General features: G+C 44.5%; 1 protein-coding gene across 7 annotated transcripts in view; it reads right to left on the bottom strand.

The window, feature by feature from the left end:
* Positions 1–24,828, bottom strand: part of PTK2 (protein tyrosine kinase 2) — a 253,684-nt gene extending 228,856 nt beyond the window's left edge. For 2 of the 7 annotated variants that reach the window (XM_029222740.1, XM_029222744.1), the window contains exon 1: positions 24,666–24,822. The gene's annotated coding sequence lies outside the window, so the exon portion shown is untranslated. Of the gene's footprint in view, positions 1–1,775; positions 3,445–14,594; positions 14,619–24,665 lie in introns of those variants that run through there. The other 5 variants (XM_029222741.1, XM_029222748.1, XM_029222747.1 and 2 more) reach the window with 4 other exon arrangements.

The raw sequence follows: 24,828 nt of genomic DNA, 5'->3' as shown, positions 1-24,828 counted from the left end.
AGTCTACCAACAGTTTTGTACGTAGGCAAGCTGCAACCTGTATTCTAAAAAATACTAGATCAGAAGTAACTTTCTGAAAAACCAAAAATATATAAAGAATGTGAATATGATTATGAAAATCATCTGGGCAAACAAAAGCTTCTTTATGCTTCAAACTAATTTTCTAGCCAAAAATATTCTAATACTAGACTGTGGTGCTGCTCACAGGTTGGGATGCAGTGTCTCAGGCATCTCTGAGATGCCTGGTACTAAACTAATGACTAAGTGAATACATTAACAAGAGAGAAGAGGTGAAGTTACTAAATTCAGAAAAAACAATATTAACAACAACACTAATAACAGATTGCCTATTATGCCTGCAGAGTGAATGATGAATATAAACTGCCTTCTAGTTCTTGGAGAAAGTGATCAAACTAAATCGGAGAATGATTAAGATTAGCCTTCAGGAACGTCCCTTGGCGGTCCAGTGGGTAAGACTCTGCGCTCCCAATGCAGGGGGCCCGGGTTCGATCCCTGGTGGGGGAACTAGATCCGGCATGCATGCTGCAACTAAGGCCCGGCGCAGCCTAAATAAATAAAAATAAATCTTTTAAAAAAAAAGAAAAAAAAAAGATTAGCCTTCAAATTCCCACGACAGAAATATCTACATTGTTAGGAACTGTATTTGTTGAACATCAGGTTGATTCTTTCCTTATTTATTTATATGACTAGCCATGTACGAACTATGTTATACCACATTTGTAAGAGAGTTATGATAATCTCTACCTAACAAATGAGATAACAAAATTACAGTTTAAGTAACCTCGTCACCATCACACAGGGAGGAAGGATCAGATCTGAGACTCAAAGTAAAATCTGTCCAAAGTCCATGCTCTTAACCACTGCTCTGTTTTGCACTGCGAATAACATTCCCACAAAGTTCTACTGTGCAAAAGGCTTAAAAATATTAACAAAACACTATTCTACTCAAATTAATTAATAGGCACAGTTAATATATTCAAGACAAGTCAACCCTTCAATCATACTCAAAAGAACTAATGGTTATTACGGTATATCTAAGGGTCATTTTGTCTACCTGAGAGAGACACCAAAAGAAGGACCTATGAACCAAATTCAGGAAGTAACTAGAAGGAGCATCTCCTGTAGGGACCAAGAGAGGTAACTGATCAAGGGACAGTCATTTGGACACTAATGGCCCAGATGAAACCAGAAACCATCATTCCCTGCACAATGGAAGCAGTGTGCAAGTGCAGGGTCCCAGATCTAGGTAAGGAGGAGTAAAGCACACTCTATCCTGTCTCTCCTGGAGACAGCAAAGTAAACCTGGATGGAGCAACTGCAGAAGCTATTTAATGAAAAGTACATAGTAGCAGGTAGATTAGGAAAGGAGATTGGAATTCAAACCACCACCAGATTAGCAGATTTAAATATGACAAAGAGCCCCTAACAAAATACCCTAAATGTGGAGGATGTGCTCCACATATATTCGGCATAGGCAGAGCCAGGCACACTTTGATTCCCATGGGAAAAGACAATCAAGATAAGTCAATACTGAAATGAAACAGATGTTAGAATTAGCCCACGCAGCCTTTAAAGCAGCTATTATGCAAATAATCCCATAAACAAGCACACACCCAATATACTCAATATCACAAATTCTTTTTATCTCTTAAACCCACGGGCTTTGCCCCCCACCACTCCATAGAAACTTCTCTATCCAAGATCACCAAGAATCTCCAAACTGCTCGATCCAGTGGTCAGTACTCTGGCCTCACCTGACAAGAGTCGGTCACTTCCTCTCCCCTCCTCTTGGCTCCCAGGATGCCGTCTTCCCCTGCTTTCTTCTCAGCTCACAGGTGCCTCCTCCTCTCTCTAACCAGTCAATTCCAGAGCCCCCAGGACTCTGTCTGTTCTCCTCTTAGCTGTGCTTACCTCCCAGGCAAGCTCACTCTGAATGCTGTCTCCTGCTAACTCTAAAATGCGTCTCTAGTTCAGACCTGCTGCCCAGTTGTTGTCCTGGACGGACTGCTGTCAACCCTGCATCGCAGCCACCACCTTCCACCTTCTCCTGTGCATCACAGAGAAGAAGCCAGAACTGGGTTTCCCAAAACCCCCTACTGCCATGACTCAGGGCTGGATGTAACTAATTAGAGGCACTTGTGCAAGACTGGTAAGATGAGTGAGAAAAGTACTCTCAGGAGGCAGCTGTGGGCAGAAGCATAGCTGCAGGTCGATGCGTAGGGAGAAAAAAGAATTCGCCAACTGTGGCAGCTAAGAGCTAGAGTGGCTTCCACAGAGAATTCCCAGTGGTCCCAGAGGGAGACCCCAGGAACCACCTGCTTCAACCACTGAGATCAGCAGCAGCGGCTCCAACTGTCCAGATCACTACTGATTCCAGATGAGCTCCTGGGACACACTCACTGTAATGGCTGCTTCCTTGACCTTCAACCCTGCCAGCCCTATGGCAACAGAAGTGACGGATTCTAGTTCCTATATTGAAAAAAAGTCTAGAGTGGCTTCTGTTTTCCTGACCAAACCGTGACAGATGCACCGTATGCTCTGAGCTGCTAGCCCGCTCAGAGCAGTGAAACGTCGCCAAAGAGAGCGGCGTAAACTGCCCAGCAGACCCCTCAAAGCTCAGGCGTGGCCTTCCGACACCACCCTTCCGCACGCGGTCAACGCCCCGTCAGCCAGCTGCTGAGGGTGTCATCCCTAACCTTTCCTCCCACGCTCCCCACCCAATCTGGTCGCCTTTTCCTGCAAAACACGCCCCGAAACTGCCCTTGGCGTCACATCCCCCAGCACCAGGCTGACCCGAGCCGAAAGATGACGGCAGCAGTCACGCCCACACAGCACTGGCCTCCCTGCTCCCGCCCTGGCCACCCCAGCGCCTGTTCCCAACGCCGCACGTGACTCAGACTCTCAATCAGACGCACCACTTCTCTGCTCAAGATCCTAGACAGTCCCTCAGTTTACACGGATGTTTGCACGGCCAAAGAAATGTGCTGAGAAAAAAACAAACCTGCTTAAGACTATCAGCCTTTCAGCAAGAACAGTTGCTCAAAGAGTTGAGGACATGGGAAACAACATCAATAATCAATTAAAGAACAAGGCAAATGATTCTGGGTGGCTTTCCTTGGCTGTTGATGCATCAACAGATGGTTCCCACACTGCTCGGCTATTTATTCAAGGAGCCAATGGTACTGAGGAACCGGCCTCCAAGAATAGTGTATGTGGAACTACAGGTGAGAATATTTTCAAAGAACTGGAGGAAACACTAATTTAGTAAAACCTGAAGTGGAATACAAATGATGACAGTAAAAATACATGGGGAGGGACTTCGCTGGTGGTCCAGTGGCTAAGGCTCCACACTCCCAATGCAGGGGGCCCGGGTTCGATCTCTGGTCAGGGAACTAGATCCCGCATGCATGCCTCAACCAAGAGTTCTCATGTCACAACTAAAGATCCCATATGCTGCAACTAAAACCCAGCACAGCCAAATAAATGTTAAAAAAAAAAATACATGGGAAGCAGAAGAAGGGTTGGCTGGACAAATTCACAAAGATTATGAAAATGTAAGCTATACATTTACAGCTTTTAAAACCTGTAAAGCTTTTTTTTTTTTTCGGTATGCGGGCCTCTCACTGTTGTGGCCTCTCCCGTTGCGGAGCACAGGCTCCGGACGCTCAGGCTCAGCGGCCATGGCTCACGGGCCCAGCCGCTCCGCGGCATGTGGGATCTTCCCGCACCGGGGCACGAACCCGTGTCCCCTGCATCGGCAGGCGGACTCTCAACCACTGCGCCACCAGGGAAGCCTTAAAACCTGTAAAGCTTTTAAACATAGTTATTTAAACTATGGTTATTCACTGTATTCTTCATCGGCACGTACTCTGTGCAAAGTATTTTAATCTGTTATGTGTTACTGAACCAGTAGCATCAACAGCGAACTTCACTGAAACATCCTGACTTTTCCTCCCATACAGCAGTTTAATGATTGGGGGTAGGTTTTAGTTGTGACTTGTTGACCTCAGAGCCATGACTGAAATTTTTCTGAAAAAGACCTTCCTTCAATTATCACTGTTAATCGAAAAATTGTATTCAATGAAATTAGCTGTTGCTAAAGACTTGATAATATTTCTTAATGAATTCAACCTAAAATTACAAGGCACAAGAGTGCTTATATGAGAGACTTCTACTGCAGTAAAGTCATTTCAATGACAGCCAATGTTTGAATCACAAGTAACACCACACTTCTTTACACTCTCCCCATGCTATCAAAAGTTACGACAAGCGAGATTTCCATTCCCACACAAATTCACAGCAGTTACATTTCTGAGTTTAAGCTACAGCAGCATTTTTTGAACCTTGATGCAAGTATAATGAAAATTTACATATTTCAAAATCCATTTAACTATGCAGTTGAGGCCGCCCTCTAACCATCAATTGGAAGTGATTAATCTGCAATATAATGACATGCTAAAAGGCAAACATCAAGAAGAACCTAATAGGATTCTATAAATGCCTTCCAAGCAATGAATATGCTCAATTAAAATGATATACTCCTGCACTGATATCAGGATCTGAGAGTACCTATCGGCATAAAGACATTTTCAAAGGTGAAACACATAAAACCTCCTGGGCATATCAGCATTAAGAGATGAATATCTGTAATTGACTCCAATGACAGGGAGCAGTAACTTCAAAACTCCAATTAAGGAAAGTGTTATCCCCTTCCTCCCCCAGAAGAGAATCCCATTCTTCTCATTAGTGGACCTGTATTATAAAAAAAATTATATTCAGTTATAATTTGAATTCTGTCCATGAAAAATCTGTAGAAATTCTGTGTTCTCTCTTTTTATTTTTATTTACATAATACCCTTGATTTTGCCTATTAGTCTGAAAAACCTAAGATATTTCCTTTTATGGAAACTGTGTGCCTTTACAGAAATGTTTGACAATCCGTTTTAGTCAACTAAATCCCCCTGTCTTCTACACACAGGTACAGTTAAGACATATTTCACCCATCTTCAACTTTCTCAGTTGATCTTTTTTGATTTATGTCTGCATTTTACATTTATTCCTGATAAATTTTAATTTTACCTTATTGATTTCAGCACTTCATTACAACCTGTCAAAATATTTTAAAATTCTGATCCTAAAAGGGAGCTGTCTCCCAGCATGACTCCTGATCTTTATTCAAGTCCCTTATAAAAACATTAGGACAGGTGTCAAGGACGACACACTTCTGGAGACATCTTTACTTTGGTGTAGAAATTCTGATTTTTCAGTTTTGTGGTGAATTATACTGCGTGTGGCTGCAACATATATCTTCTATCTAAAGGCAATAATTCCTTGAACTCCCTAGTAATGACAGAAATAATAATTAACCTCTCTAGGCATTGTGCAGTAAAGCATGAACCTTGCCCAGGGAAAGGTCTTGCCAGCGCACAGCTCCTGGGAAGTCACCGCTGAGCCCTCAGAACCTCCTGCCTGATTAGGCCGCCTTAATTTAGCTGGGGGCCTGAGGTCACACATTCCTAGGAAGAAACTACACACATTTTTGGTGCTAGCAAATCCTACTTAAAGGTGACACCTGTCCATCTCTCACAGCCATGTGACTATTAAGAGATGCCTAACAGTATGTAAACTTCAGCTCTAACGTACAATAGCATGTTGAAAACATTCCAGGACCGTTGGAGTCCCACACACCTGGCCAGCCTTCTATGTACCAAAAACGTGTCTTGTTTTGTCTCTGGAAGGGAGGAAAAGCTGGGGATACAGTTCCACTTCGGAGGGGCTGCATGTGTTTGGGGTTTAGCTGGCAGTTTGGGATGTATTACATTTAAAGTAAAACCCCTGTGATTTGGGATGATTAGCTTAAACCTTTGCAGAGTGCCAGAAGTATACAATCTAACAACAAGGAGCCACACCCCTGGGTGCTGGGCTCCCTTTTAATAATCCATCAAGAGCCCTAGAGTTCTCTCCCCAGGGAAAAACAACATACATTTACACACAATTCTGCTTACAACTTAATTTCTGGGGCTCATGGACCTAGGAAACAATGTTTCCTCCTCAAAGCAACTGTGATCCCTAGTAAACTCAAGAGCAAAGAGAGCTTCATGAACTTGTCACCCCAGGAGAAATCTGGGAGCTGTCCCAGAGTTACCCTGGACCCCTCTCGCAGCCCTGCCGCGTCATTTGCCTGGTCGAGGCCTGGAGATTAACTCAGAAACGGGCTTCAAATCAGTCCCCTTCTCTCCCGTTCCTCAGTCATGCCCTTGATCAAGGCTTTCTCCATTTATCTGTACAACATAATTGTATGATTAAAAGAACACAAGCTGTGGAACTGGACCATCTGAACTCTGCCCGTCACTTTACTAGCAAGTGACACCAGGCAGCCATTTCTTGAGTGACAAACGTGTGCTTCCTCCCCCTTCTCAACTGCTTTACTGTAACACCGCCCACGCTGATCCAGTCCAAACCTCCTCCAACCGTACAAATCTGTTCTATATCAGAATCAAGTACAAACTGCTTTGATCCTGCCTATAACGCCAACTTCACCTCCTCCTCTACCCAACCTGTCCTGTACTCCAGATTTGACAGAGACATTCAGCTCCACAAACCCTGGCTCCTCACGCCTCCACACCATTGCAAAGGGCGGGTCCTGTCTTGAAGGCCCTTCCTGCTTCCCATTTTCCACTCGACTTCTACAGATCCTTTCAGACAGTTAGAACCTGCAGAGGCCACTGCATCTGGTCCACAACCAGTTTTTGTATGGTTCCTTGGCTAAGAATGCATTTTACTTTTGTAAAGGGTTAAAGAGGGGAAAAAAAAATGTGACGGCGATATGCGGCCTGCAAAGCCTGAAGTGTTCACCGTCTGGCCTTTAACAGAGAAAGTCTGCTGACACCAGAGCTTGACCATCGATGGGGACATGCCCTCCAGTCCTCAGAGCCCCTGCTGTGACACAGCCACTGACCTGAACTAGTCCCACTCCCCTCTTGTCTGTATCACCAGGGCTTAATACTGTATGAGGCACAAGACAGGTGTTTAATAAATGCTGAACAAATGAATGAACTGACTAGACCAGCTCAAAAACAAACCAGGGAAACACATAAGTGGAAAAGACTTAGCCTTTAGTAGTAAAACACTACGTAAGTTGGGTAAAGATCATGATCCTAGCACTTCACATTTGTCCAAGCTTTACACTGTAGCTGCATAAACACCCTCAATGGCTGCGATTATAAATACTAGACTTTATAGGTAAGGACACCGAGACTCACAGAAACTAAACAACTTGTCAAAAGTCACCTGACAAAAGGCAGAGAGGCAATATCTGAACGCAGGTCTTCTGCTTCCCAGATGAGATACTCTTTCTTTTAAAAAGACCTGCCTCCCCACACAAACCATGATGCCCAGACCCCTTCAATTACCAATACCTGAGACGTTAGGGGAGGGATAAAATTTAATTTCTGACTCATTATTTAATTTTGATAATTTTCAAGTCAATGCTACTTTCTGTAAACAAAACAAAAATGAAATGGATACGCAAAATAAGCACTAGGCTAAAAGGCCCTGGTATAACCACAAACTAAAATTTTCTTTCTTTCCTTTTCTTCAACCAGTCCTTAAGAAAGTAAAATTAAACAGCTTAATTAACAAATGCCACTGAAAGGAAGCAGCTGCAGGCACAGCATGAACCCCTGCCCATCGGCTAAGCTGAAACAAACTGGCAGTCGAGGCAGTCACCTGTCCTCAAGCTTCAGCTTGGACAGAACAGAGTCCAAGAGCCGAGAACGTACATTAACACCTCGACTTCAGGCAGGAAATAAAAACAAGTATTTCCAGAGGCAGAAATGAAATATAAGAAACTCTATTAAATAAAAAAATTTAGTCTAATCTATTAATCTAATCTTTTTGCAAAACCAAGGTATAAATTATGCATAGCTGGAATTTAAGTAACTAGGTGCCCAGAAGTTTCTGAGTCAGGACCAAGATGTAGCCAAACTGAACTAGGATGTGGGTCTATTAAAGATAACATTAATTTCAAAGAAGTGGTTCCATACAGAACACATTTTCTTACTACAATCCCCTTTTAGAAATAAGTCACAACAAGGTACATGAAAAAAATTCACTCATTTGGAATTTATCAAACACTAAAATAAATCATAAGTCATCAAAGGAATCTTAGTGGAAATTAGAAAATATAGGGAATTCCCTGATGGGCCAGTGGTTTAGGGCTCCATGCTTTCACTGCCGAGGGCCCAGGTTCAATCCCTGGTCAGGGAACTAACATCCTACCAGCCATGCAGAGTGGTCAAAAGAAAAAAAATATACCTAAATATTGAACATATTTATTGAATGGAACAATAAATGTTTTATGAATAAATAATAAAAATACCTCACATCAAATTGTGGCCCTTGGGCAAAGAAAGATTCCTTAAATGAGACGCCAAAAAAACTAATCATAAAGAAAAAGACTGGGGCTTCCCTGGTGGCGCAGTGGTTAAGAATCCTCCTGCCAATGCAGGGGACACGGGTTCGAGCCCTGGTCCAGGAAGATCCTACATGCCGCAGAGCAGCTAAGCCCGTGCGCCACAACTACTGAGCCTGCGCACTAGAGCCTGCATGCCACAACTACTGAGCCCATGTGGCACAACTACTGAAGCCCATGTGCCTAGAGCCCGTGCTCTGCAACAAGAGAAGCCACCGCAGCGAGAAGCCGGTGCACTGCAATGAAGAGTAGCCCCCGCTCACCTCAACTAGAGAAAGCCTGCGCGCAGCAACGAAGACCCAACACAGCCAAAAATAAACTAATTAATTAATTTTAAAAAAAGAAAAAGACTGATAAAGTCAACGATATTAAACTTAAGAACTTTAGTTCCAAGACACCTCAAAAGTAAAAAGACAAATCAGAAACTGGAAGAAAATATTCACAACTTACAATGACAAAGGATAGTAATCCACACGTAGAAAGAACACCTACAAGTCAGTAAGAAAAACATAAGAAATTAGGTCAATGTTTTCACAGGTCCTTCAAGGAAGAGAGAAGAGATATGACCAATATATTAAGAGTATCAACAAAGTTAGTAATAAGAGAAATTCAATTTAAAGCCACAAAAAGATATTATTACATAACCACCAGAATGGTAAAACTGAAAAAAAGACAAAATAAACTACTAGAAAGGATGCAGAGCAACCAGGAGTGGGATGTAAATTGGCAGGGGTACTCTAAAAGCAATCTGGCAGTAAGCAGTCAAGCTGAAGGCTGGCCAGCCCAGAACCGGCATCACACTCCCACGTGGGCAGGCTGGACACATCCACACACGTGGGCAGCCAAAGACGTGTCAGCAGCGCTTGCAGGAGCAAGGCGGCAAACCACACAAATGCCCATCAACTGGAGACCAGGTTACACAACAGTGAAAGTGAACGTACTGATCACTTACGGCACCTCCTACGGGTCTCAATCACAGTGCTGAGTGGGAAAAGGCAAGTCACATGTAGTGTGATTCCCTAATAGAAAGTTCAACACAGACGAAACTAACACAAAAATAAGAAATGATAAACGCAACATGCATTCAGTGACCGCTGTTTTAAATGCTGGGGATACAGTAGTGAACAGACATTTTGCCCCGAGATTTTCTGTCACAGCCAAGTGACAAAGAAAATAAAAGTGAGTAAAATACAAATGATACCAGGCCTTGAAGAAGGAGGCTGTAGCTAAGGGGGCTGAGGGGAGGATGGCTATGCAGGCTTCACAATGTGGGAGGCAGGCTGCGGTGGGCAGCAGGCGGGCCTTCAGAGTGGGGATGCTCCATTGCTGCAGCTGGGCCGTAGGTGCTAGGCTTGCTTTATTCTTCTCTATACCAGGGTGGCCCCATCGCTTGTTTTTGTACAGCCCATGAGCTAAGAAAGGTTTTTACACTGCATATGATTAAAGAAATTATTAAAAGAATAATAACATTTTGTTGCATGTGAAATTACATGAAATTCAAATTTCAGGGTTCAGAAATAAAATTGTACTGGAACATAGACAACTCACTCCTTTACCACAGCTGCTTTTGTGCCAGAATGGCAGGGCTGAGTACTGGGGACAAAAGCTGTAGGTGGCCTGCAGAGCCCAAATGTGTCCTGTCTGGGCCAGTACGAGGAAGCTCACCTCTGCGGACTCGGGTACCTTCCTCTGGGAGATCAGGGCACTCTTGATCTACACCTTACACACATCTTACACATGTTCTTCTGTATCTCTTCAATGTTTAATAAAATCATTTTTTGAAAAAGACTAATACACTAAGTGTATTTCTCTAATGAACCTTGTTCTATTAAAGCTTCATGCTGCTTCTCCATCCTAATGACTAAGTTTTAAAAAACAAGATACGTACTGCTATCAGGAGCATTAAAGCAAGACAGCAAAGCAAAGCAAACTACTGTTTATTTTGACTCAAGTACAAGAAAAACAGAAAGGGAGGGAGGGAGGGAGGGAAGGAAGGAAGGAAGGAAGGAGGGAGGGAGGGAGAAAGTGACGGAGGGAGAGAAGGAGGGAGGGAAAGGAAAGGAGGGAGGGAGGGAGGGAGGGAGGGAAGGAGGGAGGGAGGGAGGGAGGGAGGGAAGGAGGGGGGGGGGAGGGAGGGAGGACTTTTCCACTCGTTTCCAAGGCTGTGGAGAGAACCACAGCCTTGCTTAACACCCAGCTCATTAGGACTATTAGATGTTTCTGTGCATCACTGACTTAAAAAAGCAGTACAGTTACACCCGATCCCTTCCAGTCTTCTGAAAGAAATGTTTTGTTATGTCACATTTTAGCAAGGGCCACAATATCTGGCCAACATTAGCATATATGTTCCCGATGCAAGTGCCTTCACATCTTTTAAAAATAAGCCAGTATCTCTGATTAGAGTTAATATTAATTAATGATGCCCATTAAAGGTGGTGATGAATACAGAGTTCATTACAACATTCTGTTTCTGCATATGCCTGAAAGTTTCCACAAAGTTTTAAAATAAAATTGAAGATTCATATTTTAACTTTAATTATTAAGTATAATGCTCATGTAATAGAAACTCACACAATTCCCATTTATGCATGTTTCAGAATCCTTAGTATAAAATGGCTTTCCATCACCCTTACTACTGGCAACTTTTTAAAAAAATGCTTATTTAAAAATCTACATGAGGGGCTTCCCTGGTGGCACAGTGGTTAAGAATTGCCTGCCAATGCAGTGGACACGGGTTCGAGCCCTGGTCCGGGAAGATCCCACATGCTGCGGAGCAAATAAGCCCGTGCGCCACAACTACTGAGCCTGCGTTCTAGAGCCCGCGAGCCACAACTACTGAGCCTGCGTGCTACAACTACTGAAGCCCGCGTGCTACAACTACTGAAGCCTGCGCGCCTAAAACCTGTGCTCCGCAACAAGAGAAGCCACCGTAATGAGAAGCCCACGCACCGCAACAAAGAGTAGCCCCCACTCGCCACAACTAGAGAAAGCCCGTGCGCAGCAACGAAGACCCAACGCAGCCAAAAATAAATAAATTAAAAAACAAAATCTATGTGAAGACACAGCACTGCACCTTCTGACCCTAGCAGAAAGGAAGAGGCTGACAGCAACGAGCTGAGAAAGTCAAAGGACATTCACCCACAGGAAAACAAGTTGTATCAGCTGTGCCTCTACGTTCTGTGTATACAGCAGTAAATGAAAGAAATACCCCCATTCTCTTTGAGCTGCAATATTACAAAATGGGCAATGATGCAGGGAGGACTGAGAACTTTGAAAACTGGCAAACTTTTACTGTAAATGTTTACTTTTAATAGTTATTACCTTTTGTGAAATATCTCAAAAGGTCACGCACTAGTGAACACCAGAACCTTACATGCTGCGTACCAACCACCTCGTTCTCTGATCAGCCTATGGTTCTATTATTTGGCCGATTTAAAGGACAAGTTAACAAACTAGCCAAGACCAGAGAGTCAGAGTCTGACTCCAAGGCCATGCCCTTCACAACTGCACTGCCAGTGGTTATTCAACATTCCAACTAAGTAAGGCAACGTCATCTTATGACCCATACTTTGCAAACCAGTACCTTGCTACTCAAAGTGGGGCCCAGGGACCATCAGCACGGCACCACCTGAGAGCCTGCTAGAAATGCAAGATCTGATGCCCCACCCTAGACAGACTGAATTAGAACCTAAAACCTAACGAGATCCCTGGGTGATGTGTGTGCCTGTTCAAGTTTGAGAAGCCCTGATACAGAGCACGCACACACTGGATTTTGAGGTAGTTTACCAGTGCAACATACCCTGGTACAGTTAAATTGAGCTTTCACCTCTTCTGCTTGCTCTCTGATCCCGAAATTAAGAAGAGGAGTGCTGGCAGGCGACTCCACAGGTGGCCACGAAGAGGACTGACATGACCAGCCCATGTCCGTGGCCCCAACCTCTCCCCTCCCCACCCTCAGTCCCATTTACCACCCTGTCTTTCGGACAGAGCCCCTGCAGACAGGCTGCACTTACTGAGCCAGCTGAACCCTTCTTCCCAGAGCAGCAGGCTACAGACACGGCTAAGTGCGCATGCCCCCAGTTCCTTGAATCGCGCCCAGCATCCGGGGCGCCCTGCAGCAGAAAGGGGCAGCGGGGGCTGCTGCAGCACGTGCTCTTATCCTAATGCTCTGTGAGCTACAAAGAGAGCTTCCGACACAGCCCCAGCACTAATAATCCTCTTACCAATTCACAGCGAATACTCAGTGAATGGATGGAATATCCTTTTGTGACATTTTCTTAAATCCGTGGTTTCTGCTACCTCTCTCGACGCTAGAATCCAACGTATGATGCAGTAAACCAATCTCTGCACGTTCCCACCAACATGTAGCTTTGCCTGTGCTTTCCTTCCGCCTAGAACACTCTCCCCTCCTCCTCCCCCTCCCCGCCAGGCTCCTTCTGTTGACCCCTGGGATGGGGTGGCAGTGTCCTGCAGTCCCCCGCAGCTCTGCCCAGCACCTGCTAAACATGGCACTGCCGCTGCCTGGTCGCTGGACTACGACCCGCTCAGGGCAGGGACTCAGCGCATGCTGAGCGTTCTCCCCAAATGCCAGTTCTATCGGCAGATCTGTGAGCGCCCCGCGGCCTGCCCTCTCCATCCGCACCCTGACAGCCACAGCCTGCGACCCACACCCACCTCATGGAGAGCCTTCCCCAGAAGCCTTAAGGGGCTCAGCCATGTTTGTCTGCAGGCAGATTCCAGAAAATGGCTAACCTTAAGCAGCAAGGGCAGCTCCGTTAGCGGTTCTCCGGGGCAGACTCGCCGCCACGAGGCCCCGCAGAAGCTCTCCCCGCAGAGGCTCTCGGTCCAGCCAGCGCTGCCCGGCAGGACTTCCTGCAACCGTGAAAACCTTCTCCCCATCTGCACCGTCCGAGGGGGAGTCGCTAGTCACGTGTGGGTACTGAGCCCTGGAAACGGGGCTAGCCTGGCTGGGACAGAACTTTAAACCTGATTCCATTTTAACTTAAACGCGTGGCTAGCGGCTACTATAGGCGACGGCGGGTCCAGGTTTAGACTCTGGACACTGGAGTGAAATGAAAAAGAACTTTCCTTGGCTTCTTAACTGCAGGCTACGTTGTTCGGTCCAACCCTTCCCTGAAAAAAGGCTTAAAAAGACGGATAGAATACTTTAAAAATCTTAAAAGCAACCAGAAAATGACAGGACAAGAAGGAAATAACAAAATTAAAGTGAACTCAGGAACCCAGAGAGAAACAAGCAGAGAAACCACCTCTGCACGGAAGTCATTTGACAATTCTGAAATTTTCGACTTTCCTTTTCACAACAGTGCAGGGAAAGAGGGACAGGAGTCAAAGCCGGGCCCCCGAAGTGTCTAACCCTACCTCCCTAAGCAGGACCTCAAAAGCAACGCAGCTCAGGATGAGAGTAAGCCAGCAGTGAATCAGCTCACCAAGAGAATGACAGCTCTGTGTGGTCCAGAACACCTCAAACCTTGGACTTGGTTTAAGGTGGTCCCAGACTGGCTGAAGCAGAAAAAAATGCGCTCTGGAAGGAGCTACCTTCATTTAGGCCTCGAAAGAGTCCTCCCAGTAATGTGGACCCATATCCCACACCACAAACAAAAATTATCTCAAAATCAATCACAGACCTAAATGTAAAACCTAAAGCTATAAATATTCTAGAGAGGGGAGGGGGAAACAGGAGAAAATCTTTGTGACCTAGGTTAGGCAACTATTTCTTAAATATGACACCAAAAATGCACAATCCATAAAAGAACAAATTGATAAATGGGACATTATCAAAATTTATAACTTCTGCTCTTCAAGACACTGTTAAGAGAATGCAAAAAACAAGCCACGGCATGGGAGGAAAGCACTGAGAGTATCTCACAAAGGACCTGTATCCAGAATATATAAAGAATCCACCCGCAAGAAAAAGTTTTTTCATGGGCAAAAGATCTGAACACCAAATAAGATATACAGATGGCAAGTAGACATATAAAAAGATACTCAGTGTTATTAAGGCATTTGGGAAATGTAAGTTAAAACCACAGTGAAATACCATGACACACCTATTAGAATGGCAAAAACTTAAAAGACTAACCATCATGTTGCCCCGATGATCCAGAGCAACTGGAACTCTCATACACTGCTGGTAGGAATGTCAAATGGTACAGCCACTTTAGAACACAGTTTGGCACTTTCTTAAAAAGCTACACAAATTCAAAAAGAGTCATGTATCACACTGTTCACTGCAGCACTGTTTACAACATGTAAAGGACATGGAAGCAATCTAAGTGTCCATCGACAGACGAATGGATAAAGATATGGTACATATATAAAATGGAATATTATTCAGCCATAAAAAGAAATGAAATTATTTGTAGTGAGGTAGATGGACCTAGAGTCTGTCATACAGAGTGAAGTAATAAGTCAGAAAGAGAAAAACAAATACCGTATGCTAACACATATATATGGAATCTTAAAAAAAAAAATGGTTCTGATGAACCTAGGGGCAGGACAGGAATAAAGATGCAGACGTAGAGAATGGACTTGAGGACGGGGGAGGGGTAAGGGTAAGCTGGGATGAAGTGAGAGAGTGGCACGGACATATATACACTACCAACTGTAAAATAGATAGCTAGTGGGAAGCAGCTGCATAGCACGGGGAGACCAGCTCGGTGCTTTGTGTCCAGCTAGAAGGGTAGGATAGGGAGGGGTGGAGAGAGACGCAAGAGGGAGGAGATATGGGGATATATGTATGCATAGAACTGATTCACTTTGCTATACAGCAGAAACTAACACAACATTGTAAAGCAATTATACTCCAATAAAGATGTTAAAAAAAAAAAAAGCTGGGCTTCCCTGGTGGCACAGTGGTTGAGAGTACGCCTGCCGATGCAGGGGACGCAGGTTCGTGCCCCAGTCCGGGAAGATCCCACATGCCGCGAAGCGGCTGGGCCCGTGAGCCACAGCCGCTGAGCCTGCGCGTCCGGAGCCTGTGCTCCGCAACGGGAGAGGCCACGACAGTGAGAGGCCCGCGTACCGCAAAAAAAAAAAAAGCTATACAGACACCTACCATATGATCCAGCCATTACAATCCTAAACAACCATCCCCAGGAAAAAATAGAAGCCTGGGTCCACAAAAAGACTCGTACAAAAATATTCATACGTTTTATCCGTAATAACCCAAATCCAGAATCAATTCTCTGCACGTTGATCTATACATTTAATATCATCCCAAACAACAACCGGAAGAATTTTTGGGGAAGTTGCCAAGTGATCCTAAAACATATACAGATCTGCAAAGGGTTGAGGATAGCCAAGGCATACTTGAAGGAGAAACAAGTGGGAAGAGGTCCACGAGGAGATAAGACTTATTATAAAGCTACAATACTGTAGGCAGCTTAGTACCAGAGGGATCAAATAGAGTCCAGACACACACATATATATGGACCTTTCATTTACAACAAAAGTGTCACCACAGAGCACTGCGGGAAAGGAGCATTTATTCTTTTTAAGGAATGGTGTTGGGACAACTAAGATGTCCACATGTTAACGAAAGTGGATCCCTCCTTCACACTACACACCAAAACCAATTCCAAGAGAATTATAAAGTTAAAGGGGAAAGGCAAAATCATAAAGCATTTAGAAAATAACAGGAATTAAGTTCATTATCTCAGGGTAGGGAAAGACACAAAAAGCACCAACTATAAAGGAAAAGACTGATAAACTGCACTACATTAAACTTAAGAACTTCTCTTCATTCAAAAAAGAAAAAAAACAACCCACCAAGCTAGTGAAACTGCATGACAAAGTAGGAAGAGGCAGTGGCAAAATATATAAGCAACAAAGGACCTGTGTTCTGAATATACAGAAGTCTACAAATAAATTTCTTTAAAACTAATAGAAAAATATGGGCACTTCACAAACCAGTGAATACAAATGGCCAGTAAATGTATAAAAAGATGTGCAACCTCATTATAACGAAGAAAAGTCTATTTAAAACCACAGGGTGGGGGGCATCCCTGGTGGTGCAGTAGTTAAGAATCCGCCTGCCAATGCAGGGGACACAGGTTCGAGCCCTGGTCCGGGAAGATCCCACATGCCGCGGAGCAACTAAGCCCGTGCGCCTCAACCACTGAGCCTGCGCTCTAGAGCCCGCGAGCCACAACTACTGAAGCCCGCGTGCCTAGAGCCCGTGCTCCACAACAAGAGAAGCCACCGCAACGAGAAGCCCGTGCACCGCAACAACGAGTAGCCCCCGCTCACCGCAACCAGAGAAAGCCCAATGCAGCCATAAATAAATAAATAAAATTTAAAAAAAATAAAATAAAACCACAAGGTGGTAATAATACTACAGAAATGACCCCAAGGCGCTGGGAGGGGAGACTGACAGGGGAACAGAGACAGACGGGGATGCGCTGAAGCTGTAATCAGAGAGAAGGCTGCTCAGGGGATGCAGCCTGATGGTTAGGGAGGGCGGGGTCCCAGGAGAACCATCCACTGACATCCACTGAGAAGCTGCTCTGGGCCAGGCACACTCAAATGCACTTGCCCTCTGCGTCCTCAGGTTCCGCATTCGAGGCTCAAAATATTGGGGAAAAATCCCAGAAAGTTCCAAATAGCAAAACTTGAACTTGCCACACTGGCAATTATTTACATAGCATTACACTGTGTTAGGTATTATAAGTAATCTAGAGACGATTTAAAGTATACAAGAGGGTGTGCATTTAAATGTATGTATGTAAATACTACGTCATTTTAGGTAAGGGACTTGAGCATCCAAGGAACTTGGTATCCGAGGAGGGTCCTGGAACCAATCCCTCACGAATACTGGACAGACAGCTATACATTTAATGGGAGTCACATTAATGCGACCTTTAATTTCACTTGACCAATTTTAAGGAGAAAGAAATTGTTCCAAAGAGCTCCAAATGAGATCACATTACACTTAATTCCTTCCGCCTTTGACGAGTTCTTCGTCCCTTCCTTTGTAACAACTTTCACACACTTAAAAGACCCCTTGGGCTTCCCTGGTGGCGCAGTGGTTGAGAGTCCGCCTGCCGATGCAGGGGACAGGGATTCGTGCCCCAGTCCGGGAAGATCCCGCATGCCGCGGAGCGGCTGGGCCCATGAGCCATGGCCGCTGAGCCTGTGCGTCCGGAGCCTGTGCTCCGCAACGGGAGAGGCCCCAACAGTGAGAGGCCCACATACTGCAAAAAAAAAAAAAGACCCCTTACCACAAAAGGCCCACAACAGCGTCATTTGCTTTAGTCTCTGTAATTCCAGGACCTCAGCAGGAGAGACTCTTCTTCAATCATCAAACAATCACTGACTGACCATCTACTATGGCAGCATGAGGAAAAGATAATACAGAATCCTTGTCCCTCAGCTTATACTAGTCTATTTACCAACAGATGCATCTAATTCTGCACAAGGGACATCACCCATTTGGTACACTAACTTTCACTTAGCCGCCTTCTTAGGAAAAAAGGAAAGGACAAAAGGCAAATCGAAATTCATTAAACTTAGATATGAATGTAATGCTAGGCATAGAATCAATTCACACAATGCTGCTTCATTAGTCACCCCAAGACTTGGCAATCACCCTGACTCTAGTATAAAGCTAGCCAATTTTTCAGCACCAAAGCAAAACCACCAGGGAACGTGTGCCTTAAGCACTCACATGTACACACTCTCCTGTTATCTGCCAAAAGCCGCAAGCCCGGGAGCCACACAAACTGCCACTTCAACATAAGAGTGTTCACTTAAAATCCACACCGAGATTCAAAATAATTAAGTGGTCTCGGCAGAAAACAGTCAAACTCCCTATTTAACAAAAGGAGTTGTGAGGTCTTCTCAAGACTCTAAAAACCCTTAGAGACATATTTAAGAGTCCTGACAGGAAGGCAACCTCATTAGCAAATCTAAGTGGTCAAAAAGACCATACACATACCTCTGCCATTTATGACTGATGTCTGCCTGCTACAACTGGTGTTTCTTTTAAAACACTCTAAAGCAGTGGTTCACGAACATTAGCATGCATCAAAAGCTCCTGACAGCAAGTTGAAACTGACCACCGGCCCCGCCCCCAGAGTCAGATTCAGCAGGTCAGAAGCGGGGCAGGAGCATTTGCGCTTCTAACCTGTGGCTACTTTGAGAACCAATTCAACAACCTGAAGCTTCCTGGTCTCTGTGAGAGTGCCTGTTTCCCCACACCGTACAGCAAGACTAAGGGGGAACTCGCTGAGGAAGCACAAACTGCTCTTTTTTACCCAAATGTTGACTTTCCCCCAAGTAAAGGTAAGTGACCTGTCACGGCAAGGGAAAGCTGGCATGTTGTATATGTAATTGGCACTGCAGCCATACGAAAATGGGTTTTTGAAAATGGTTTCAGGGCTTAATGGAAAACTCTTGTAAAGCAGCCAGTGAATCCAGCTGATTAGTAAAAGACACGTTAGAGCTTCTGGACCAGTAACGAAGGAGCTTTTACAAGTCCCGCTCATTTTGTGTCACCTTGAGCAATCCTCTATGTCTGCAGAACTTAGGACGAGTCCTAAAGAACACAAGATCAATTAATACAGGATCAGTTTCTAGAAAGAAAGAACAAAACTGTAAAGGGGCAGAGCAGTATTTTTTCCCTGGCCCAAGTCTGATGACAGTGGTAATCTAAAATAAAGCAGAGAAAGGTGAAAACACGATAATCCAATTCTTCCCTGGTATCAAGTCCTATGTGGTTTTAAAGTGAGGTCCTTAACCAAGGCAAACAAAACAGCAGACAGCTAACGGATGTAATAGCTGTTCTCCAATAATTAATAAGTCTGGGTTATTCTACTCAATAAATATTGTGTCAGGTACTGAAGATGGAAAAGTGTGTAAAACAAAGTTTCTGCCCTCATGGTGCTTAAATCCTCACGAGAAGACACATAAGCCACTAAAAATATGTAATGTGTAAAATCATTTAAGCTCTTCCTTTAGGCCAGCAAAGACAAATGCATGTTTTGGTCACCAGTAGACATGACGAGCACCTTGGACTACTTTCAATACAGAATATGGGGGCAGACGGGAGATCCTAGGCACACACAGCCCACAGCCACGACTGTTCAGGTTCTTCTAAGCCTTGGTTTTGGTTCACTGGCCCCAAATAAAGGAGCAGAGTATATGCCAACTCTTAAAAGCAGAATGGGGCTTCCCTGGTGGCACACTGGTTAAGAATCCACCTGCCAATGCAGGAGACACAGGTTCGAGCCCTGGTCCAGTAAGATCCCACATGCCGCGGAGCAACTAAGCCCGTGCGCCACAACTATTGAACCTGCGTGCCACAACCACTGAAGCCCATGTGCCTAAAGCCCGTGCTCCGCAACAAGACAAGCCACAGCAACAAGCCCGCGCACCACAGTGAAGAGCAGCCCCTGCTTACTGCAACTAGAGAAAAGCCCGCATGCAGCAACAAAGACCCAATGCAGCCAAAAATAAATTAATTAATTTTAAAAATATATTTTAAAAAAAGCAGAATGGAAAATTCTAAGTTGGTGAGAGTAAGCACATTCATTTCAGAAACATTTATAGAGCAGCAATGTATCAGAGGTTGTAAATACTAGGATTACTACAAGGGGCTCATACCTGTGTGAGAAATGCGCAATTTGTTTTTCCCTTACATACTCCTTGCTTCCCACAAGCAAGGAGTTGATGTCTTCAAACATCAACCCCTCAAAAAAGTCACCAATGAAAAAACTGTAAATGTGGAAGTTACTAAAGCACATCTTAACAAATAAGAAGTATCAATCACTGCATCATGCATTATATACTTTACCTAATGCTAAATTAATTTCAAATAATTAAACAATTTTGGTATATTAATTAAAATGTTTACCTATACTATGTTGGCCAGATCAGAACTTCATGATCTGAAAGCGTCAGATTCAAATAGAAAATACAATTATCTAAACTTTCCCAGACATGGTCATTACACTAGCACACTACTTATTCCTACTGCAGAGACTGGATTAAGATTTTACAGACTGCTGCTTTTCCAGCCAGGGAGGCCGCAGGCAGGCTGTTAGGAGCTGGCACTGCAGAGTCCCTCGGGTCCGTCCAAGCCGTCCACCACTGTGGGCTGAGGACCCGGGCGAGCTACTCTAACTCGATGCTTGCAGGGTTTCATCTACAAAAGGAGGATACAGACAGCAGTACAACTCAGTAGTTCTAGCGAGTAAAAAAGGAGATAAAGCACTATGGCACCCAGCTCAGGCCTGGCACATGGTGTTTAACAAATGCAGTTCTTCCCCTACCACTGGCAAATATTCAAACGTGTAACTTCAGTCATTCTTCTTGATGTGAAAAATGTGAAAAAGTTTACAGTAAATAGCTATGTACATAAATAAGATTTAGGTAGGATTATTTTAATTAAGTACAAAGTTTATAAGGAAACACCTTTGTGTCCTTAAAAATAGGTAAACTTTGTGGTGATGCTACTAGTATTTTTCTCTGAGGCTTCCAACTGCTAAAGAGTGGGAATAGTGCCACTCGGGGAAACATTTATTTCCTACTATGTCTATAAATCATTTCCTTACTATTTATGCAAATCAGAATATAATTAACAGTTTTGCTAAAAATTCCATTTAAACTGAAAGTTTAACTATATATGTGTATCTGAATTTCATTTCCATCACAGAGCCTAGTAAAAAACAATACAACTGTTACAGATAGAAACAGAGGGGGCTCCTCTGCTGATTTACAATCAGAAACACATTTGTACAGTTCTGAATGATAAGATTTAGCACAATTCCTAGAAACTAATGCCAGAAACTGGTACATATGAATTTCATTTCTCTTGCACTGGGTTGCCTTTTGGTAGTCATGAAATGAAGAAGAAAAAGAACCCTGCCAAAATGTCAGTAGAGAGAAAAAGCAATAAAGGGCTCAAATAATCCACTACTAAACACTGTTTTACAGAAAAGAAGGGAAAAAAAACATAACTTCTGAATGTATCTGGGTGAGCTAGAGAAACACAGGTGCACCCAAGGCAAGCTGGAGCTGCTCTCCATCCTTCTTCATTCCAAGGATGCTTCTAAAGGGTGATAAGCAACTTAACATTTGAATGCTTATTTGCATTCATAAACTTCTTGGAGTTTATTACTATTGACTCAAATAAGGTCATTTACTCTGCCCAAATTTTTTAAGTTAACATTTTAAATACAGACATCAGTGAAAATTCTCAAAGATCCCCACAGTAATTTTTTCTAATTATTTAAGGGATTTCACTAAGAGGAAACTAATGAAAATATGTTCTTAAACTAGAGCTTTAAGGCAAAATAAAGTACTTCAGAAACTAAACTTTTCTGATTTACTAGCAAAAAAAACTCATTTAAAAACTCATTTCACAAATATGATAAAAATAAGAGAACTTTTTACCAATGACATTTTTTGCAGATCTAGAACAACAACAACAAAAAAATCTAAAAACGTGTGGAAACACAAAAGACCCCGAATAGTCAAAGAGATTTTGAGAAAGAAAATGGAATTGGAGGAATCAGGCTCCCTGACTTTAGACTATACTATAAAGCTACAGTAATCAAAAGTAACAGAACTTCTTTTAATGCCACTGAAATTTAAAACCAGATTTATTCTATCTGAAAATGTTTAATTTAAAAAATTAAAGATTTACATATTGTATTAACAATTTGAATTGCATCTTTTGTTACCCTTAAGACAATTTTTAATTATTTTTCTCAAAATTAAAACACATTAAAATATTGGAAAACAAGGTTTCCATAAAACCTTTAAAGATATGAACTAAGATCCCACCTCACTATAACTCAAAATAACATGCAAAGATAGTAATTTTCAAAATTATCTTTTGCTACACATAACACTTTATAACACCGTAGACTATATATGTATATACAAGATATAACAATAATTTCTTCTTAGGAAGCTCATCAGTATTTTTTCTTAAAGGGAACACTTTAACGATATGATTTTGTTATTTAGACAATTTCTCCAACTTTCTAGTAAGAAAAGTTATCTAGCTGAAGAACCCAGCTTTGAGAATTGGAACATTAATTTCTGTACTTTCCAACAAAGGGCATGGAGTGTTACAGAGAAGAGTTTAGCTAAAAATGTTTTAATGATCCTTACTGCCATTCCTAACTCCCGCTTTCCCCAGACACTTAGCAACCGCTGCACTAGTGGATCTAACACTCCTGATCACTCCTGATCTAACACTTACTACTCACTTTCCGTGACAGACAGCCTCAGACGATCTCCTGTAGGAGGTGCAGCATTCTTTGCCCCACATCATAAATACTAAGTTTTGGATTCAATGTCTTTATTTAGCCAAGCACTTGCTTCTCAATGCATCACCTCTGAATGATGTATAGTCCTTCTATTCAGTCCTTTCATGAAGTCTTATGGCGCCGCGTTTACAAGGGAACATGTATTTTAAACAATATTTTCCAGTGCTCGTTATTAAACTGGATTATTTGATAATGACCTGAAAGAAATTCTTCAGAGGAGAATCTATAATATTTGATCTTGCTGTTTCAGCAGCAGTTAGTACACAAGTGTTCAGAAGAGACTAATGGCAAGTTCCACTAGTTTTTCCCCTCCAAGAGTAGCCAAAAATATAAAACAATATACTCATAAAGATACTAAGACATACTATCTTTATGAGTTGAAAGTTGAAACACAAACTTCCTTTAAAAGTTTCATATGTTTAAATACTACAGGGTTTTAAACATTAACTCAATAGTACAACTGGACCAAAATATTATCTACACTGTACCTCAACAAAGTACTCTGAATGCTAATTTACTGTGAATCTTTAATCACTTCATCCACATACTTTCCTCCCACTTTTCAGGGTTGTCAAAGACAGGACAACTAGCCTGAGGGCCTGGCTGTGTCATTTCAATGAAAAGACTATTTTCATTACCCGTTTTACAAATACAGTATTAAAGGTGAGGCTCTGGTATTGCATTTTGAACAGTAATGGCCTGTTTTTCCAACCACGAAGATGTTTACATCCTAAGTAAGAATCCCAATGATGGTCGTCTTAAATACAGACCCCCAAACTCTTACATCGCCTTCAACTTGACCGTATTTCAACCAGTTCCCATGAATACCACAATATTACTATTCTCTTGGTCTCACTGCCAAAAACCCAGCTGCAGGCTACCTAAGCAAGAATAAGACACTGTTGAAATGGCAAAAACAAAAACCTTTTACCCTTAATGCATTGAGCTACAAAATCCGGCAATCAAAGAAAACCAAGTAACAGCGTACACACACACACACACCCTACACACACCCTACACACACCCTACACACACACACACTCCTTTGAGAAAGAATGGGGTGCCAGGAAAGGACCCAGAGTGCTTCCAGCTTGCTCGGCGGGCGCCGCGGAGTTGGGGGCTGGGGCGAGAAGAGGAGGAAACTTGGGAAGCGCAACGAATCCTGCCAGGTCTTCAGGGCTGCCGCCGAGACAGCCTCCGGGCTGCACAAAACTTGAGCGCGGGCCGCGGGGGACGCAGCCGCCCCGCCGCCCCGCCGCCCCGCCGCCCCGCACGCGGGCTCAAGGCCCACCCTTCCCTGCCCCGCGGGCCGGCCGATCCCCCGGCGGCCCCGCGGATTCCCTCTTCCCCCTCCTTCCTCTCTCTCCCCTTTTGTTTTGGAGGCACTCGGCCCGCCCCGGCAGAGACCGGCCGGCCTCCCCGAGGCCCCGGGCCTCCAGACCTTCGGACTCTCCGAGCCCCGAATCCCCCTGCCTCCCCATCTTCCCTGAGCTCCCCGGCCTCCCTGCGTCCCCCGAGCCCCCAGCCTCCCTGAGTCACCGGCCTCCTCGCATCCCCCAAAGCCCCCTGCTTCCCGGAGCCACCGGCCTCCCCACGTCCCCCGGCCTCGAGACCCTCAGAGTCTCCTAGCCCCGAACCCCTCGGCCTCCAAGCGCCCCCGCCCCCGAGCCCCCGGCCTCCTCGGGCCCCCGGCCTCCCCACGTCCCCGGCCTCCCGGGGCCGCGGCCGGCGCGGGAGGGGCCGGTCTCCGCCGCCGGGACTGGCCGGTCCGGCCCCGCTCGGCCCTCCACCCTCGGGCCGCGGCCCTGCCAACAACCAGCTCCGGGAGTCGGCCCGCCAGCCTGCCCGCGCCCCGGCCCCGGCTCCGCACTCACTCGGACCGCGCTGGCGCCGGCAGGCGAAGAGAGACGACGACCGGGCGGCGCCGCGGATGATGGGCCGCGCTCCCTCCCACGCCTCACGCCGCGGGCGCACAGCAGTCCCGGCCCGGCGGCGGCGGCGGGCTCGCGCCCTCGGGGCCGTGCTGCGTCGGCGCGG

The sequence above is a fragment of the Monodon monoceros genome, unplaced genomic scaffold, assembly GCF_005190385.1.
Source record: "Monodon monoceros isolate NGI ecotype Baffin Bay Population unplaced genomic scaffold, NGI_Narwhal_1 Super_Scaffold_14, whole genome shotgun sequence".
In the NCBI taxonomy this organism is placed as follows: domain Eukaryota; kingdom Metazoa; phylum Chordata; class Mammalia; order Artiodactyla; family Monodontidae; genus Monodon; species Monodon monoceros.
Note: the sequence above shows the minus strand (reverse complement) of the source record. Positions and strands in the feature narration are given on the sequence as shown.